Consider the following 20,762-nt stretch of genomic DNA (forward strand, 5'->3'; position numbering starts at 1 on the left):
CAACAAGGATGGTGAAGGGGCTGGAGAACAGGCTTTATGAAGAACGGCTGAGAGAGCTGGGGGTGTTTAGCCTGGAGAAGAGGAGGCTGAGGGAAGACTTCATTGCTCTCTACAACTACCTGAAAGGGGGTTGTGGAGAGGAGGGAGCTGGCTTCTTCTCCCAAGTTACAGGGGACAGGACAAGAGGGAATGGCCTCAAGCTCCGCCAGGGGAGATTTAGGCTGGACATTAGGTAATTTTTCACAGAAATGGTTATTGGGCACTGGAACAGGCTACCCAGGGAGGTGGTTGAGTCACCTTCCCTGGAGGTGTTTAAGGGGCGGGTGGACGAGGTGCTAAGGGGCATGATTTAGTGTTTGATAGGAATGGTTGGACTCAATGATCCAGTGGGTCTCTTCCAACCTGGTTATTCTATGATTCTATTATTCTATGAAATCCTTATCTGTGCCAAGGTATGCTAGTTTTGTCCACAGTAGCAACATCTGGAACAACCTCGTACTCTTTTCAGCAGCAAGTTCCTTTTATTCATTATCTTTTAGAGAACTTTCTGGTTAGGAACGAAACATCAGTTCTATACATAATATTCTAGAAATAAACTCATGGCTGATGGTGCCACCTAGACTGCTTTGGCTTTCTCACCTAAGGGATATTTTTCACCAAGCTATTAGAGAAAGATGAATGTTTTCATATGGGACCTGGAGGGAAATAAGGAAGGAAGATCCACTAACTAACTTAGGATGAAAAGGATGAAACATGAGATTGCTAACATAAACACTCAATGTAAGTATATTAAACAGGAAATATCTGGAAACTGGTCTAAGGGCAAGGAGAATAAAAAGAACAGGTGACAGCAAGTCAGAAAGAATGAAGAAGGTACAGCATTAGTCATCTGTCAAACACCTCTGACACCTTTACATTAAGACAAAACACACAGTAAGCAAACCTAGAAAACCTTGAAGCCTTTTGTTTTAAAAGTTGAAAATCATATAATAAGCATAATAGAGAGCTGATGAAGTTCCCCACAGGATGGAAAGATTATAATATTGTATACAGGAAAGACAGGAAGGCCAAAAGAGGAAGTAGTTTTTGAAAGAAACTATATGGCACAAACAAAAGCTTTTCTAGTGCAAAAGTGGGATAGAAAATGCAATAAAGAACAGATTTTGGTTCAGACACTGTCATTTCATTCAAGACATAAGGAAGGCAACACATCAAAAGTATAAAATATATTATATTGCTAAATATGAGTATTAAGGAACAGCAGGCAAAGAATGAGGTAAAATGGACAAAGCTGGAGCACAAAATGAGAAGTTAGAGACATCCAGGATGAAGCAAATCTGTAAAAATATTAGCAACAGGAGCAGGAGTAAAACTTTGGTTCAATAACCAATGGAGAAATAATACTTTTACAGATAGAATGAAGGAAGTTGGAGAATGCAGGTTATTTTCTTAGCAGCACTGTTTCTAAAAGTAAATTTAGGGCAGGTACCTAATGAAATTAATGTTGTCAGCAAGATATTATGATCACAACATTGTGAGTATAAAGACTGGTTGCAGAACTTAGATGACAATGGCCAGTCTTTGCAATCATATTAGCTGCGCAACAAGCTAGATTTGCCACTAAGAGGTATGAGACAATTTGTAGGTGGAAAGTTATGTGAACTCCTCCTGAAGAAGATGGAATGACACTGGACAAGGTGTGCAGCTATGAGCAAGGCAATCCAGTTATGTTAAGTTGTGCAGCTCTTCTTTCAGTGACAAGACATTCTGAAATTCCAGCAACCCAGTATCAACATATTCATGTGTTGATAAAATAAAACCACCTCAGCATGGGAATCAGGCATGCTGGAGGACCACATACTGTTCACTGCAAATTACAGGTTTTACAAGCACTAGGCCTCATGAATTTACGGCTAGTATAGAAAATGTATTGACTGAAGCAGTTTCAGAATAATTAGTCATTCCTTTATTTAAAAATATATTTTCCACTCCAATTCCACTCCAAATTCTTTCTATAACTGAATAATTAGCATGCCTCGTGGACAAAGAAAAATCAGTAAATGTCAACCATCTTAATGCTAGTGAGGCAAAAAGATCACTGAATATGATTTAACAGCATTATCTGGATCCAAAAAAGAAACTGATATTTAAGGAGGATTACTACCTATAAGAAAAATAAAATATATCTTCTGTATTCAGAAAACAATGGAAAGGGCTCAGCTGAAATAATAAATCCATTTTTTGAATGGACCACACCTTAAGAGAGATATGGAGAAGTCGGGGTAAAAGAGGAATTGTCATCCTGGCACAAGCAAACAGAAAAGTGTATAAGAGAAGAGAACAAGTTACAACTTTCAAATATGTAAGATTTCTATAAGAGAGACGGGGGATAATCTGTTATCCATACTTACTGAACATGACAAGAAGTAATGGTTGAGATTATTTGTAGCTAGGACAAAAAAAAATCCCTCCCCGGTGAATGAAGTTTTTTGTAACTTTAATGATAATTACATTTACAGACAGAACTAGCACACATTTATATAGCTCAATTTGTCTCTTAAGACTGCCTTGGATATTAACTTCCCATTGCACCTCTATGCATCCTTAATCTTGTAAGTGCCATACCCAGAAGATGAATCCTGAACTCTATTTTATTTACACAGAAAAAAAAGTAATAAAAGGCTATTATACAATTTATACTTTCAGATATCTTTCACTTTTATACAGTAACTGAACAAAGTAGCAGAACAACATTTTTTGAGCCAGTCTTAAATATACAGACCCTATTTTGTGAAATGAAAATAATAAAAAGGTCTGTTAACCCAGATTCAACATAAAATAAGTGATATTTGCAAGCTGGCTTCCACAGCCCTCGAGGGTTTAAACATAATTTGAAAAATTAAATTCCTACTCATATTTTGTTTAGTAGTAGCTAACCCTAGATTTGCTTTTTTCGAGTTGTCACTTTAGACTACTAGATTTTCAGAAGTAGCTTTTAACATCACTGGAAACAGGAAACATAGCCCAAGGGCCTAAACATACAATGGTTAATGCTTATATACCCGCTGTGTCTTCAAGCAAAGGAAGATGGAATGATTCCAAGTATGCAGAAGAAATGCTGTCTGAAAGAGGAAAATAGTATGAAAACAAATCACATTGCTATTAAGGATAACCTGTCTCCAATATAATTTTTAAGTCTTTTAGATATTTCAGCTATTTCAAATCACACTTAGCTCTAATGTGATATTTCACTTATCATCAAACATAAAATATGTTTCCAAAGGCATTGTGTTGACAAGTTAAAGAGGAAACAAATCGATATTTTTTTTTAATTTAGAGAAAAATTTTTAAAAAAAGAACAATAATTTTAAGAGTCAACATTTTTATTAAATGGGTAAACAATTACTTCATCAGCCTTGAAAGGTCCCAGGAAGTTATCTTCCTTTCCCCATATTTATATTATTATCTATTTTCACATTTTTTTACTGAAGTATACTAATATGATGCATAGTCAGTGGACAGGGATGAACCTGACAGAAAGCGTTCCTGTTCCTAAAACTTAAAGCAATGTCAGGTGTTAGCTAGCATATGCTATTTCAAACCTCTGTGAGCTATTTCAAACCTCTGTGAGCTATTTCCCACCTCCTACCCTTTTCTAGTCCTGTGTACTTAACTTATAAATACTTTATATCTGTGAAAGTCTCTAACAGGCCACAACACCTCCATACAAAGAGTTCTATACATATACTTCAAAAAGAGCAAGAAAATTCAAGCAGACTAAAGAGTTTACATGGGTCTTAGTTAATGCTGGAAGCCCCAGCACACTATAGTAAGGTGTTTTTGTTTGCTTTTCACTCCAGTGTAGTGTTCAATGGGTGAAGCTTCACATCTTTAGAGAATCGTGTGCCCCTGTACATGTTATGTGTACCCTGGGTTAAATATTTCATCTCCCCATAAATAACTCAGACTTCCTGGTTCTTCTCTCCCCCATAAACACTTTTTTTTCTCAAGCCTTTCACAGGCAAGTATGGTGGTGCAGGACTTCAAGGCAGATGGAAAAGTTTTGAACAGTATAACCAAGTCCCATCAGGATGTCCTTACAAAGAAAAGGCCCTAGTGTTTATGTGTAAAGCAGCCTGATTAGCAGGACAAATTCTCAAGATGAAACTGAGATAGAACACCATTCTCAACATTTCTGCCCTCTCTAGATTGAATACCAATTGTAAGTTCAGTCTAGATTCAAAACTAAAAACATCATTTATGGCATTATGTATTATTTTATATTTCACTAAATAATCTTTATATGCTGCCCAACTGTCTGTATAATTCAGGGAATTTGTAGGAGTTAATAGGAGTACAGACTGAACAGAGTGGATATAGCTTGTGTGGGGTTTTTTGTGATCATTAATTACAATATACTATATGGACAAAAAGAACGCTTACAGCTCTTCAACGACTCTGAAGCCCTTCCTGTTTTGCAACCAGCCAGGCAGTGCACAAATTGATAAGAGGATAACGCCTAAGAACAAACACTGTTGCAGCTCAAAAAAACCCCAGTAGTTCACATACCTATTAATAGCTATTAAGGGACATATGATAGAAACTGAGTTTTCTTTATCATTAATTAAATCCTCAAAAAAAATCCATTATATGCTGACAATTATCCAGGAAATACAGCTGAGAACATTGTTGATACAACACAATAAGAAAGCAGGTGATCAGGTTCTGAATAACATTTCGGCAACATTAGGATGTATGAAACATTACAACAACCTTGCTTTTAGAAAGCTTATGAACAGAAACACATCAAGGAAAACACAACAAACATTAAAATTCTAGAGATAAAACATGTGTCTAAAAAGAAGCAGAGAAAAAAGCTTGGAATTTGATTTCCCTTATAATTTTATGTCATAGTCTTGTGTTGAAGATTTAATAATTCTAAAATATTTGGCAGTGTTGACTTACAAGACTGTAGTCTTTTTAATGAGAGAGTATGTTGATATTTTATTAAATCTGTAAGTCTATATATTGCTTTGGATGTGAAAATTTCTGCTTAATGCACCCTGAAGCAAAAGAGCAGTTAAACACTTCCTAGGTAATAAGGATGAGTAGCTCAGTGTAAGTTCTTATTTTGCACTTCTCTTCCAGGACAAACTCTGATCACGTGTATTCTATATATAATTCATTCATTCCAGATGTCCTTTACATTTCATTACTAAAGCAGAATGACCATCTTGGTCTTTAAATCAATTAAATCAACTCCCTGACAAATACTTATTGGAGATCATTAAAAGGTTATGAAAAAATCCATTGCCTTCAAAGAATTACATGAGGGATGAAAATTGCCCTTTTATTAAAACCTAGGTGGAAACCAATAAAATGTCTATAAAAATTAGAAGTGCTGGACACAGTACAAGAACAAACTGAGACAGACAGAGCCAATGGTTAACATCCATTTAATCTCAGAAATACTGAGATTTTATCCATATTTTGAGCTAGGAAATTAAAGTCTCAGAACAAGACACAGCTTTGATTAAGGACCAAGTTGGCCAAAGCACTTAAGTGTATACATATCTGCACAGTGCTGAAAACAATTTAAATGTGCTTAAATTTATATGTGTGTGTGTGTATATATATATATATATACACACACGATCAAATCTTGTCAATAGTAATAGAAATTAAACATAATCTGAAGTCCTTTGCAAGATACTGGGGTCTCCCAAGCATAAAACCACACTAATTTAACAACACACTGGAGCCCTCAAACTTCTGCAGTTTAATACATCCTCCAAGATTGCAATACTTAGTAGAAGGTGGCTTTTAATCCTCCCTGCAGGCAAGCTCTTTCCCTCTAATTAGGAAGAGTATCAGAAATCTTCAGCCAACGAGGAGCTTCTGCAGTGCTGCCCAGCCCTGCATCTTCTGGTTCTTCAAACACGTGACACTTACGCATGAATAAGTAAGTAAAGGTACATGGTATTTCAAGCATGGCCTAATTGACAAGAGCACCTGACTGCTGCTGTTAACCAAAATGCCTTTCACAGAGAGTACCAAAACACAAAGAAAGAGGCAGTGTAAATTAACTCTTATTTACTCTCTTTCAGTTTTGATTGTGGGTTTTTTATGTGGTCTTTTCAAAGTGCAAAAACTGTAGAGTTCTAATGTTTAGCAATGGAGACTAATAAGGAGAAAGCAGAAGAGCTGGTGATTGCTACCATTCCTTTCTCACACAAATCAGCTGTCACAAACTCTCAGGAGCTAGAAAAGACATTCTAGTCTTAGATCAGGCTTCAGAAGACTATTAGACTACCTGGAGGTGGTATTATTATTATTGTTGTTGTTGCTATGTTTGTTTGGCTAAGGAAAAGTAGTTGAATGCTGTTGAAGATACACAGTTATAGAAACACAAGGTTTTAGTTTATCTGAATTTTTTTCTCTCCCGCCCAAGACATTGCAAGACAATTTATTGTTAAATCAGGGCAAAAATAATGTTTTAAAAAATTAATGTTTTAAATTTTTTTAAGTCAAGACATTTTGCTCCCATTTGTAAGGAACTACCAATTCTTTTTATTGTGTTTCCTGAATTCTCCTTGCAATATCAGCTGTCTCCATGTGAGCATTTCACAGTTTCCTCTGCATTAAAGGACATGGATGTAAGTCCATTGCAGGAAAATAGAGTTTTATTCCTGAAGCACATAGGCTTCATTGTATAGGCCTGATAAAATATAATTTTAATTTTTGTCTTATTTGTACATTCATACCTTAAAACCAGTTTAAATTACCTCTATCCTGTAAAAGGTAGGAAAAGCAAGTGCTTCCTTTGCAGCTAATGTGTACAAAGGCATTTGTTCATATTCTTGGGAAAACCAACTCCATTTTTGCAAAGGAAAGATCATTTAACCTAATGCCACAAAGTTCATAGCCTGAAATATCAATGTCACTGCTCTTATTTTAGCAGTTCTCTTTTTGATTGAATGATTCTTCCTGGTTTGTCCTAAATACTGTAATACCCAAAGGACAAAGTCATAGCAACAAATTAATTCAAACTGTTTCTGCAGGTGTCTGAAAAGATTGTACACCTACGTTTTGTATATACGAACAGCACACGTTTGTTGTGATCCTGTGCTTTTGTGATCTTTGCATCTTGTTTAGAATTTCTCTAGGCATTCAGAGCCTTAAAGATGTCAGTTATATATTACTGAAGTTTTACAGCAGGGTGAAGTTTTTTCTTTTACTGCCACAGCCTAGGTGCACGTTGCATAGTCTAACGAGTAGTCACACTAGACATAAATGATTTAGACAGTCAGGAGAAGTACGCACTAAGTATACAAGTTCCACAGATCAGCAATCAATCTTACCTGATGGACTAAGCCCAGATACAGTTTTAAAAAACATTTTTCCTTTTTGATCACCTAGACAAGTTCTGTAACACTTTTCAGTCTTCCCTTTATATACAGGATCTAACAGTTTCCATCATAAATAATGTATTTACATACCTACCTACAATTCTAAGTAAATTAAGCACACTGGGATTGAAAGACAAAAATCTGCTATCCAACAGGTGTTATTTACAGAGAGGGCATGCAAGGGATTTGGCAACTGAGATGAAGAAATTCTAGCAATTCCACTAAATATTCTGAAATAGTACTATGCAGATTTTCTTTCCTCTGTTGTTCTTTCACCTTCAGAAGCTCCACAAGTAGGAATAATCAATAATCTGTCTGTTCCTCCACAACATCCATTGACTTATCACAGTTACATTTCTGCTTTTTGAATTGTGTAAACACAACTACTTCTCATTGGAGACTTTCGCTTTGGTAACATGACATGCTACATAATCTTTCTGTATCTGTGCTTGATTTGTTGACTGTCTTGCTCCACAAGAAGTGGAAGCATGCTACCTGCCTTACCTGCAGCTTTTATAATACACTTTAAAAAAACCCATAAACCAAATTAAAAAAAAACTTAAATATACATAACCGAATTATTTTTCCCCCCTTGAATAGTCTTTAAAATATTCTGTATTCAATTTACATTAAATGCAACCACATTAATATTACAATGCCGTGCACACACAAATAGAAAATATTAATGTGGAATAAGATGTTAAGAAGATGCAGTTTTGGAAAGTAATTTTCTAGAAAGTTTTTAAGATTTCATTTTTACAAACCATTCACAGTTTACCTTGAAATAACAGAAAATCCTGTTTAATGGATAGATATTGACTTTATTTTATAGTGTAAGAAAATGTAAACTTTACTAGACCTAGAAAATGTGGTTATAGAAAATATCTGTATTTGGCCTAGAAAGCAAATTATAGAATGATATGGAAACCAATTTTATATGAATTTCAAAAGCTACAAATAATATTTTAGATTTAAATGTATTTATTATTAACAAATTATATATATCATAATATCATAATCTTGTTTATACAAACATTTTTAAGAATTATGCCTTAAACTTCACACCTTTCTATCAAAAAGACTACGACACATACTTAGATTTATCTTCCTTAGTGAATTCACTGGAATTAACAATTGCAATTCCTTTTTTTGTTCATTCACCTATCATTTTAATCTTGTAGGAAAAGTATACTATAGAAAACCCTTAAAGATACAGAAAGAAAGAAAAGCATTCATGTATTAGCTGTCAAGAGAATTTTACTGCAATCAGGAGGAAAATTTCTAACAAAGACCTCATCACATGCATGTACAAACTTGTTGAAATTATAGATCTTATTACATTAATGCTATGATTCTTCTCTCTATTCCTCTAGATTACCCAGCTAACCCTTATAAGAGAAACCACACAATCTCTAATTGTACTAAAGAAGCCCTTCAACTGTTGACAGATTTATCACAGTCATGAGATGGTGCAGCATACAACTGCACCTCAGTTAGTGACTGCTTATTAAAAATTGCATTCTAGTGACTAACATTTTAATATGTTCAGTATAATTGCTAGCAAACATATCCCGCATTAATTTCCTTATCATATTTCTATTTTATGTGTTAGTTTAGAAAAAAATACAATAGACAAGGAGGCAGTGTTGTCCATGTGTACAGGAAGTGATTGAAGCGTCTGCCATTGCAAGAGTATCCAGTCGGAAACTATTTCAGTTTCAGACGTAAGAGCTTAAATAGACCAGACCAGACTATAATAATGCCTTTTCAAAAAACCCCCAAAAACAAAAAAAAACCCAAAAAACTAACCAAATAATCTTTACTTTTGAAAGAATGAGAACCACTTGCTTAAGTCAAAAAAAAAGCCAAAAAAACCCAACCACACTGATATCTTGATTTTCCTTTTTAAGTATTGACAGGGAGTAAGATTTTTACATCTAGAGGCTTTCAGCATGACTGGAAGTCAGAGGTAAATAAGTAAGTAATTATGGACTATCAGACACAAAACTCCTTAGGAAATAGAGGAAGAATGTGATCTGTACTGATTGCAGGCATCTATAAGCATTATCTTAAAAAACCCCAGATATTAAACTAGTATTCATTTAGCACAGAACCAAAACTACCCATCTTGCTGAATCTCAGTGAAAACACCAGGAAAATAAAACACCTGTGCTGTTACTGCTTGCTGCTTGCTTTTTTTTTTTTTTTTATGCAAGCTACTATGATTTTTTCCCAAGCCAAAACTAGAAGATAACAGGAAAAACGAGAATACTAGCACAAACCTTGGCTTTCTGTTAAACGTTACGGGATGCTGAAGTGAATATTGCCTTGAGCTATCTAAGTGTTAAAAGTATTCTACAGAGATCAAACACACTAATACAATAAAAATCTATTGACAATTTCCTTGAACTAGTTAACTGCTTAACTGTTCTACAGAGATCTAATGCATAAAAGATTAAAAATCTATTTGTATTTGGTAACTATAGTCAATTTTTCTGAGATTTCTCTAATCAATATTTATAGCAATGTACTTGAAAAGCTCAAAGGAATAAAAAGAAGAAATAAAAGAGAACTTTGTCCTGTGTATAACTTGCTTTGGTATTTTACAGTTACTATAAAAATCATAGGTATGTATCTATCACCAAAGCAAGATATTTTGCTAGTAAGCATAGGAAATGTGGGCTAGAAGAGAGCACCTCGTGATTTCATACAATTATCCTCTTGCCACAAGATGGCACCAAAAGATTAACAATATCTGCATTCCTAAGATTCCCACCTGAAAAAACGAACTTTACAGCAAATTGCGCAAGAAATGACATCAACATTTGACTTTTGATTTAGTACGCAAGTCATGAATATCATTCTGCTTACTTCAACAAGCATACAGAGATTTACTATAGTGTTAATGAATATGGAGAGAAGAAAAAAGGTTTTACTAAAGCCTAAGTTTTCTAGAAACTGCAAAGAACAAGCAACGAACAATTAGAATGATGTATTTCCTTTCTAGGTCAGGGAAGTAAGAACGTGCAAACATATGAATACAAATGAAAGAGAAGAAATGATAACTCCAAACCTATCAACAATTTAAAGTCTCACAAAAGGAATTTCCCAAAACAAAATTTCATAAAAGAAACATCCAACAACTTATTTTTTAAGAATTTTTTTTACTCCACTCAGTCTTCCCTCCCAGTTGCAATTAAACAAAAATGTTGATCTCAAATTTAATGAACTCTTAAAAAACTGCATGTTATATAAGGTGAGAAATACCGAAGAAACAATGTTTGTAGCTTATAGAATAAATCATTGTCGAATAAATGCTTTTCTATTCCCACAGCAAAACTTCATCCTTCACAAAGAACACTATGATATGACCAGAACAGTCAGAGCACACTGACTGCATACAACCAAACTGAAACCCTGAAGGTTTGTGGAGGAGGAAAAAAATCTCCTATCATAATTACTTCACCGGCAATTATTTCATGTAGTACCTTTCATTTATATAACAAAAAAAATAGCCTTCAGTCAGGAAGAAACTAAGCATCTCAGAAATGAAACTACTAATTCACTAGCAATTTTCTTTAAGACACTGCAATAGTTACCCTTAAAGAGAAAAGACCCTGAACAATCTCAAGATTATAAAAGAATTATTTTTGTGTCAGTATTATCCTGATCATCATTGCCAGTATTTCTGTGTGACGGAAACATATTAAGGTACCTCCGATATTTTTTTTCCTGTACATCACTTCACTTTAGCTCATATATTTTAAAGTGCTAACGGATCACCCTTGAGAAGTCAGTGCTTGATCACACATTAGAATCATTGAGATGGATTCTGTTTCATTAAATAGAATTTAATTTAATCCTTTAATTTTTTTTTTGCTGTCTTGATGTCATTACAACACCACACTTTTCTTATGTTATTGTCCCAGTAAACAATAGTCCAATTTTAAACTACTACGCTGATAACAGAATAGTTTCTAAACTAGTCCAGAAATCCATTTTTCTACTGCTGCAGCATCATGGTTTTACTTGCCTGCCCTTTTATTAGTGAAAAGGATTTTTATTAGCTAGAGCTAGAAATAGACTCCAATCAGCATACCCAGAGTAGCAAGGAACTAGTCACATGACTAAAATGATCCCATATTCATGTGTACCTGTAAGACAAGACTGTCTAGGTGCTTTTCCAGAGATTGAGCTGGACATATTTAACTAGAAGCTTTGAGATGGATCCACCTAGGCTGCTTTTATCTTATTAAACTTGACTTTCACAAACTGTTCAAGTAGCAAAACAGCTCCAACTCTATGTACATAAGCACTTACTGGTTGGATCTTGATGGATGTAGCCGTGGAGAAAGGAAAACGTGGGTATTTCCTCTCCTGAATGTATGTAACCCAAAGTTTAGCAACAGGTCACTGCTGTGATTTAGAAGGTTTATCTACTTTGAGCTTTACCTAAGTGGGTGTTAGATATTAAAACCTTTAAAATTTAAAACCTTAAAAACTCATTTGTAGATTACTATTTTTAAGTTCTGTTCTAAAATATTAGCATAACAAGTATAATTTTCACACCACTGCCCCTGAATGTAACTAATTCTAATTGTTCTGTTACTTTTTAAAAACTTTGCCTTTCGGAACTTGAATAATTGGCTTCTCTTTTGTCACAAACTTTTAGGCATCCCGTTTAGGATGGCTCAAGCCCAGTGACTCTTCCTAAAGTCTCTAGAACATTTGCGCTCACTGAAATTTTAATGGGATTATTACTATAATATGCTATATCACAGTTCATGATTCTTTTCTAATTCTCATTATTCTGACCTCGAAGAAAAAGCTAGAGGAAACTAAGCCACAATTAGGGTATATTCAGAAATAATACTTGTTTCAGAGTGGGTTCAAATGCCTTGCTAGTCAAGGATAGGAAGAAGAAATGAATGATTTTGTCTTAGTTTTCCATTCTGCACTTATACTCTACACACATACATAGGCTTTAGAAAAGAGACCGATTTCCTCTCATTATCAGAATGATTAAAGACTATCTGGACAATATAAATAAATTAAAAAGTAATACATTTCCAGCTTAAGAAATATTTTCTTGAATTAATTAGTCAAATGACAGCACTACTTCATTTGAAACCATTTAAGAAGAGAAATTTGAAAGAATTTTATAATCAAGGAAAAAAGTTTATATTTCACAAAGTACAATGCTGCAGAGGAAAATCCATCTATCTATGTCTGTAGATCTGCCATTCAGGTGTAACTACCAGAAAAAAAAGTAGTTATAGTAACAAATAACCTTTTACGTTCTTATCATAAATTGTCAATAAATTAACCCCAAACATAAAGTCATGGAGAGAACCAATTGTACCTAATGTATCTGACTCAGTTCACTCGTTTTAATCAAGATATCAGCTTTAGTGATACCCTGACCATGAGCATCATAGTCTTACTCAAGAGCACGTGTCAACATGCTAATGGCAGAAGAAACTTCATGCAACGGAGGGAAAAAAAGGTCACTTCTCCAAAATGATACTTACTATAGCGATCTATGTCCTACTTTTTATGTACAGTACATTTCCACCAAAAACTGTCCTAAAAGGAAACAAAGTAGGACAAAATATACTATTCAAAAGTTGGCCTTGGGAAGTGGGAAGCAGTAGCATATTTAAGGAACTTGCTTAAGTATGCTTAAGCAGATCTTAAACTATCTTTCATGTCATAACGCAATATTTTATTTCCCTAATCTTAGAAATTAGATTGATTTTTTTTTTTAATATAGCAACAAAATGACTAAGTACACCACAGTAACTCATTCACAAATTGAGGTCTACACTACTACTTACCATTTAACATAGGCTGAGTAAGTGGCTGAATGCTGCTTTCTGCCCAAACCCACTTATTATATAGCTGCGATTTCATAGATTCTGATTTTTTTTTTGTTATTTTAAACTATGTATTTAACTGTATTTCACTACTAGACTATTAGCTTGATTAAATGCCTTTGTTTTGATGTTTTAGCAGAAAGTTATGAGGGTAGGCTAGTACCTCTACACAGCTTAATTTTCAGGATCAAGACTATAAAACAAGAAGTCCTCCCCCTACTAAGTGAAGTTAAAAAAAAATTAGAAGGCATCACTTCTGACAATGAAAAAGCTATCTGTAGCATTTTGTAAAATTCTTGTGAAAGGATATTTGCATAATTTATTAAAATTTATTCTCACAGGTGGAAAGAAAATAAGAGTTGAAATATTGCCATTCTCCTACTTCAGCTCATCAGGGTTTGGGATTTTCTGCTTTAAACACATTCTGCTTTTTCTTTGTATTTGGTCTATTTTTCTTGGGTTTTGCTTTGCAATTACTTTCAACAATTGAGACTGCTACTGAAAATCCAGGTCATGTTCTGAGTAGCCTCAATATTAAAACAACCAAACCAAACTCCAAAATATTTTAAGAATCAAATTTTATTCATGTAATTAGCATATGTGCACCTTTCATGAATGTATTAATTAGTGTCTTCATGATGTAGAGAAATCAATGACATTTAAGCCGATTTTTAGTAACTTGCTTATGAAACACAGATAAAATGGATCTACAGGTCTTCAAGGAATCCTCCTATGTATCATAAAAGAGAGAGGGACCAAAATCCAAACTCATAGATTCACACCTTGCCTGATATGCTTAGGCTTAGTTATATCTCTAACAGCGAATGAACATGAAAACAGGATTATAGGTTCTTGTATTTTAAGAAAAAAAAAATAGAGAAAATAACCTGAGGACTGAAAGAAGCCATTTATTTATTTCATGTTAAGTATAGTAATACTATACATAATTTTCAGTCAAGACTACGAAAAGGTTAAGTATATGCTTCTCCCCTTTTTCTCTCCTCCAGAAGCATATAACAATACATGGAGAAAAGATGTCAGTCCTTCCATTAAAAAATAGGGACTTGTAGAGAAAACACACTATGGTTCCAATTCATAACTGATGCCCATATGGCTGTCATGGTCATATCTGACAGCATTTTAAGGTCTAGCGAGGCACAGTATTGTTAAAAGAACATTACGAGAATGACAAACCTATAAAAAAATTCTTGTATTGTGCCTATTAAACCGTGTGGACAAAGTCAGGAAAATCTCAGTGGCATGGGAGAGGAAGGAGTTTCTTTTTTTCCCAGCTGTCCTCAATGATTTTCAAAAGAGTGTACCGATCCCTTTTTAGGAGACTTAATACAAAGACCTTTGCAGGGTTAAAGGAGCCTTGGCCCTGGAGATTGCACTACCCCAGGACAAGGGAAAAAGGCAAGGATGCTAAGATTATACAGAGAGCAATGTTACTGACATCCACTGAGTCTTGCATCTTGGATTTTGCATGCATTTATGGTCCCAGTTCCAGGCAACATCGAAAAGACATCAGGAAAACACCAAGTGACTTTTTATAAGAGAAAAGAATTTATACATTTAAAGGATAATTTTGCTTAGAAATTTTATAAGTAGGATAAACTTGACCATCCTCCCTCTGTCCTGAATGTTACCTCTAAATAAATACAAATAGTTTGGGTTCCTATCTCTTTTCTTGCTTTTATTTAAAAACTCAAACATTTCGTCCATGTATGTTGTCTTATGTGTAAGATATGAAACATATTGTAGAAAATCTACATACAAAATTCAATTCCAGTGGAAGTAAAAACTGGCTGTACATTTGTGACATTTAGAGGAACCAATGACAGAAGGCACAGCATCTAAGTTTCCTAGACACCAGTATATCTCTGGTTTGTTTGTGTTCACTATTAGGAAAGGATAACAATCAACACAATTATCTTTTCATTCATTAAACAGGTGTAAGTCTCATCTGAACTACTGAAGTGTGGTAGACACAAGCACACAAAAACAGTACACTTAAACATATTTTTATTTTATGTTAATTTAGGGAAAAAAATTACCAGTCCTGTTGGACATTGCACTTTGGGCCTTGTCCATAATACTGTAAATTATAATGGTGTCTATTCTGAATATCTTAAAAATCTGGATACTATAGCATTGCCGAGTTCATGAAGATTGCTTTCATTTTTAAGGATCATGATCTGATCATGTTCTTTATGTTACAATGCAAAGCACTAAAGTTGAATAATATAATAAAACTAAACTAATGTGGCAGGAAATAGAATGCTAACAGAAAAATCATAAAAAATCCATATATGTCACATAATACACAACTCTTCATGAGAAAACATGTTTGAGAGTTTTTTTCTTATTTTTGTAGAACACAGAAGAACACAGATCTAGCTTTTGACCAACAGAATTCTGGAAATATCTATTTTCAATTAAGTTTTTGATCATTACTTTTATATAAACACACATACATTTAGATCTCTTCCCATAACTTCCTGCTGTTTGAAATATGAGTCAACATTCACTTAGAGTTACAATTAAGAGATGCCATAAAAGTCACAAATAAAAAAACCCCACAATGTGGGCATAATTATGTGCATATAGGAACAATAATAAAAAGGACACCTGGAACATTCCTTTTTGTTATATCCAGTTAACTTCCTAAGCCTCTGTATTCCCCTGATGCAGCCTGTTGGTTATAACATAGTATTAGACACTTCCAGCTAGCAGGCTTGCATTTGTATACCTGATGAGATGCTCTGTGACAGTATAAGCTGGGGAGTACCTCTGAGATCTCTGAGATACTGCTAGAGCATTATGCCTCCTGCTGGACATATATATTTATCAAAGAAAAAGTGATAAAAATAATCTATTTTGTAGAAGTTTGTGAAGGCAAGAAATGATAGTGGGAGCTAGCAGAAAAAGTGAAGTAATAAAAAGTTAATATAAATTCAGAAAGCAATCATACAGTATTCTACTTGCCAGAACGCAATCCCTGTAAATGACAAAGGCTTTCCCTGTATTGCATCTACTGTACATACATGCACACACACACACGCACACACACACACACACACAAGGTAACTGGCTCTGATGTTTAATAATCAGTAAGACTGAATGTACAAAGAAATGTGAATAAAGCTTCAACTGGCAGATTTTTGGCAGATTCTCCACATACTAAAATTTAGACTGATAAACCAGTAAACAGAACATATAAGCTTAATAGGTCTTTGGCTGAGTAGGGTTCTGGCTTCCCATCAGATGAAAACAGAACAAAGAAATAAACAGTGCTCAGGTCAAGCTGATTTTTATTGTGTGTAGTAACACAGCCATATAACTGTAACACACTCGGCCCCCCAGAGGTGGAGATTATTTTTCATTGTTGTGTTGCAGAGATGCTAACTCACAGGAACAGGCAAGTTAGGGAAGTCACCATATCAAGGTCTCAAAGCTGAAGAGGGAGGGAAAAGCAAACTACCTCTTTGGCCTGAAGAGAGATTTGGGAAACATTTAGATCAAGATAGAAATCAGAATACCATTGTTTCTTCATTGGTTCTTGCTTTCAAGTTTTTTCAGAAGTTGAATGGTAGAGGAAGCATGTTTGTTTGTTTGTTTGTTTCAGAAATCAAGTGTAGACTTGTGTGTGTGTGTGTGTGTTCATGTGCAGTGTGCACATTATATAGTCACACAGAATCACACACACAGAATCACTAGGTTGGAAAAGACCCACAGGATCATCAAGTCCAACCATTCCTAGTCAATCAAGGTTTCGGTGACTTGTACCTTTAGAATGGGTGAACTTTCATTGATGGTTGCATACTACGCAGAGCAATTGAAAATGTGCTCTGGTATGGAATCCTTAATGTGCAGTGATGTCATCTTTCATGATGTTTTACTTCAGCACACTTAAACCACCCATAAGAAAAGAAATTACTTCTGAATTTCAATTTTCCTCCTTTCTAATTAATGATAAATCAATTAGTATGCTATTAAAAAGTGCAAAGAAAATGCAATGGTAATGAAAAATATACATTTATGTGGTTCACTTAAGGCAATCATAAAATGCTTCTTAAACCCTTATATTCTGCCTATTGACTTGCCCAAATAAACAGTGTTTTCCTTCCATTTCTGTCTATCATGTAATATCAAAAACTTAACTGTGCAGTAGATTTTTTTTAAATCTATGAACAAGGACATATTGTGACATCCAATTAAGATGCCTTGGTGTTTACAAACTTGGTTTCAAGTGATAATAATTAATGAATTAAAAATAATATAGTGATAACAGTCAGACATTTCACCCCATTGCTATCATTCAACAATACCCAATCTTAATTTACCCTCCTGCATTAATACTGCAACCTAGTGGTGTGCTAAGGTATAAAATTATACTATTTTCAGGGCACTGTGTTATCACCTGCAACCTGTCAGTAAATATGGTTAATAGACACAGAAACTAAGTCACATGCACAGAATTATCCAGATGATACAGACTATGTTTCAGTCACTTGTTTCCCTGGGAAATCATGTTTAGATCAGGAAATCAGTTTCTCAGAATCACAGGTTGATATTATCTTCAAATTAACATTTTCTGACTTCTACATTTAATTACTTAACAAAGCAAAAATAACTTATATTACTTACTGTAATTTCTATACCGGTGTGCACATACAGATGTACATCTTATTAATATCTCTCTACATTTAATTAATTATGAGCTCATTTGCTTTGACATATAACATTATTTTAATGCATTTTTCAACTACAGTTAGGCACAGAAAAGAACAGCAACCGCAGTGTCTGCTATGAGCAATTTCAGTATTTCATCAGTTTCTTCAAAGATCCTTTGTCTACTGAGAACATTCAAGTACAAAGTTTTAGTGTATTTACACTCATTTACTCTAATGCAAAGCCAACAAGACCATATAAGAATATACAAATTCCTACATAGAGTCCCTTTAGGACACATTCTGCTGTTTTCTTTACCATGAACAGTTACAAAACATTACAAACATAAACTGTTGGCAAAGCAAGCAACCAAGACATATTTTCCAGTGCTACACGAAGTAACAAAAAAACCCCCAAACCAGCAGGAGCAGTTTCAAGTTTAAATATCTGTATTATAATCAACACTTATCAGATATTATAAAGTTCCCATTTAAGTGTACAAAATCATCTTGACACCACACAAAGAAAACACAGATATAAAGCCAACCTAAAATTAACAGAAACTGCTACAGTATTGACCTCTTCATTCACACTTTTATTTAACAAAGTATACAAAAATCTGAGAAGACTCCCTCAGGCACAAATGAGATCACCAGTTCATAATCCAACAAGTATTCCTCCCTCGATGTAAGTCCATATTGGCTCTAAAAGCTGGTTTTCAGCTCATGAGAAAGATAGCTTGTTGTTTGCTACTCGCTTTTTGCAGTTCCCTAAGTTTGTTCTTTAATCTTCTTCTCTAAAATAGCACAGACTACTACTACATTCAAAAAACTAACCAATTGATGTAAAAGTTTGAGTAACTGGAAAATCTCAATAAATGCTTGTACAAGACTCAGAATATTCCTAGGAAATGACATATTTGAAAAGGATTTAGAGATTCAGAACTATGTCCCAGTCTCCTATTCCCTGCATTCCCCCTCCAGTAATATCGCCATGTAAATTTAAAGCCTACTCCTTAAACTGAAAAAAGACATTATTTTTTACAAACTTGCTTCCTCACACCGTGCATACACTCTCACTCTCTTATATGCTTACACATATGCATACACAACAACTTGTATAATTCAAAATATACCTTAAAATCAATGAGTGTGCTGTTGGGATAATACAGGCTTTTACTGAAATGAAAGATGAAGATTACAGGCAACAGCTCCATTTGTATGGAAGCAACAGAGATGATAGGTCAGTTTTAAAATGCTGGTTGCTATTTGTCAGTGATTGCACGTGCAGATGCATTCTCTTAAGCTAAAGGACAGTTAGATTTTTACAGCTGCAACTAGTATCATGTACAGTATTACCCTGCTGCGAATGTCTAATGCAGCTGACAATGCCATCAATAGTTACTAGTTGGGAACACGGATTTAGACTTTCATTGTGCTGCATTAATTTAACACCACATCAAATATGGATTTTATTGCAGCAGTGACAATAAATGCTCACACAGGTACACACTAAATTCTTCCTTCCTCCACCTTTTCCCTTTCCTCTCCTCCCCCTCCCCCGACTTTTTAGTGAAATGCCGAATCTGGCAATATTTTCCCTGTTTGTGTGTATATAATTCAGTACAGATACTTGAAATATTGCCTGTATCTACCTTGCCATCCCTTTCCACAGACATTTCCTTCATAAGAAGCATCTGCTCTGAGTGTGTATAATTATTCTAAAATTTAATTCAGGGCAGAACGAATAGCAGTGAAGGCTGTAACAGACTTGCACTGGTATACAGAAAGTGAGGATACATATGTGTATGTTTCATGCTATGTTCATAATAATTACAGTATGAAACATGCTTTTTCTAATTCAAGTAGTATTGTTCTCTCCCACTGAATTTGCTAGAGCTGAATAGAGATGGAACTGCTGCTCAAAAGAGAGCCTGCCTACTAGGAGAGAAAAAATAAAATTGTAAAATGTTTAGTGTCTCAGTCTTGAGTAAATATATTGGTTTCCTTTGAGGAGAGAATACAAAGAATTTATTTCCTATACCTTGACTCATTACCCCCGAGGCATATTTATAAAATGTAAAAAGTTGTATATAGTAGAAAAATTCTATGCATTGCATTAAACACCATACCATTCATGCTACAATATTAACTACAAAAAGCTTAATGACATGAAAATAAGAAAGAATCCTACCTTTTATTCTGCTTCTGAGAAAGTGGTGTCCACCCCAACCAAACTGAAAAAGAGCGATTAGAATCCTTTTTTTTGTTTGTTTTTTTTCCTGTTATTTTCTAAGACTGATCCTACTTGGATCTAACTCAGGTTTTTCCTCCCAGCATCACTTAACTCTGGACAGCCGGGAACCAAAGGTAAGGGGGAGCTCTCCCTCTGACTGGCTTTCATTCAGAGCTCCTGATTTGAAAAAAAAAAAAAAGAAGAGAAGACACAGTATCACCGCCACTAGACACACGCAACATGCACAGACACGCACACACACGCTCACTCTCCCTCCGAGGAGGAGAGTGGGGGAGAGAGGCGCTGCTGATGGAGCCGCAGCACTTACCCTGGGAAGGTTGGAGAGTGGGGAAGTGCAGCCTTTTCCGAGCACACAGTGATTTGCAAGTGAATGCGGTGGGAGGGTACAGCAAACGGAGAGCTTTTTTTGTTAAAGCCTGTCGCCCTCCCTTCGCTGACAGAACGGTTCTCTGTTTTTGAAGTCTAGGGTAATCAGCCTCATCTGCTTAGCTTGTTGTGATAATAAATACTGAAAACACCATCACTTTTTATGGTGTGTTTTTCGTGA

The 20,762-nt window shown here is 34.8% G+C and overlaps 1 protein-coding gene across 2 annotated transcripts in view; it reads right to left on the reverse strand.

Annotated features, from left to right (window-relative positions):
• The window catches only part of CDH10 (cadherin 10), a 98,742-nt gene extending 78,199 nt beyond the window's left edge, over positions 1-20,543 (reverse strand). The window contains exon 1 of one of the 2 annotated variants that reach the window (XM_069853520.1): positions 20,523-20,543. The gene's annotated coding sequence lies outside the window, so the exon portion shown is untranslated. Of the gene's footprint in view, positions 1-20,152; positions 20,384-20,522 lie in introns of those variants that run through there. The other variant, XM_069853518.1, reaches the window with a different exon arrangement.
• Between the last annotated feature and the right edge of the window lie 219 nt (positions 20,544-20,762).

This window comes from Phaenicophaeus curvirostris, chromosome 3 (genome assembly GCF_032191515.1).
Source record: "Phaenicophaeus curvirostris isolate KB17595 chromosome 3, BPBGC_Pcur_1.0, whole genome shotgun sequence".
In the NCBI taxonomy this organism is placed as follows: domain Eukaryota; kingdom Metazoa; phylum Chordata; class Aves; order Cuculiformes; family Cuculidae; genus Phaenicophaeus; species Phaenicophaeus curvirostris.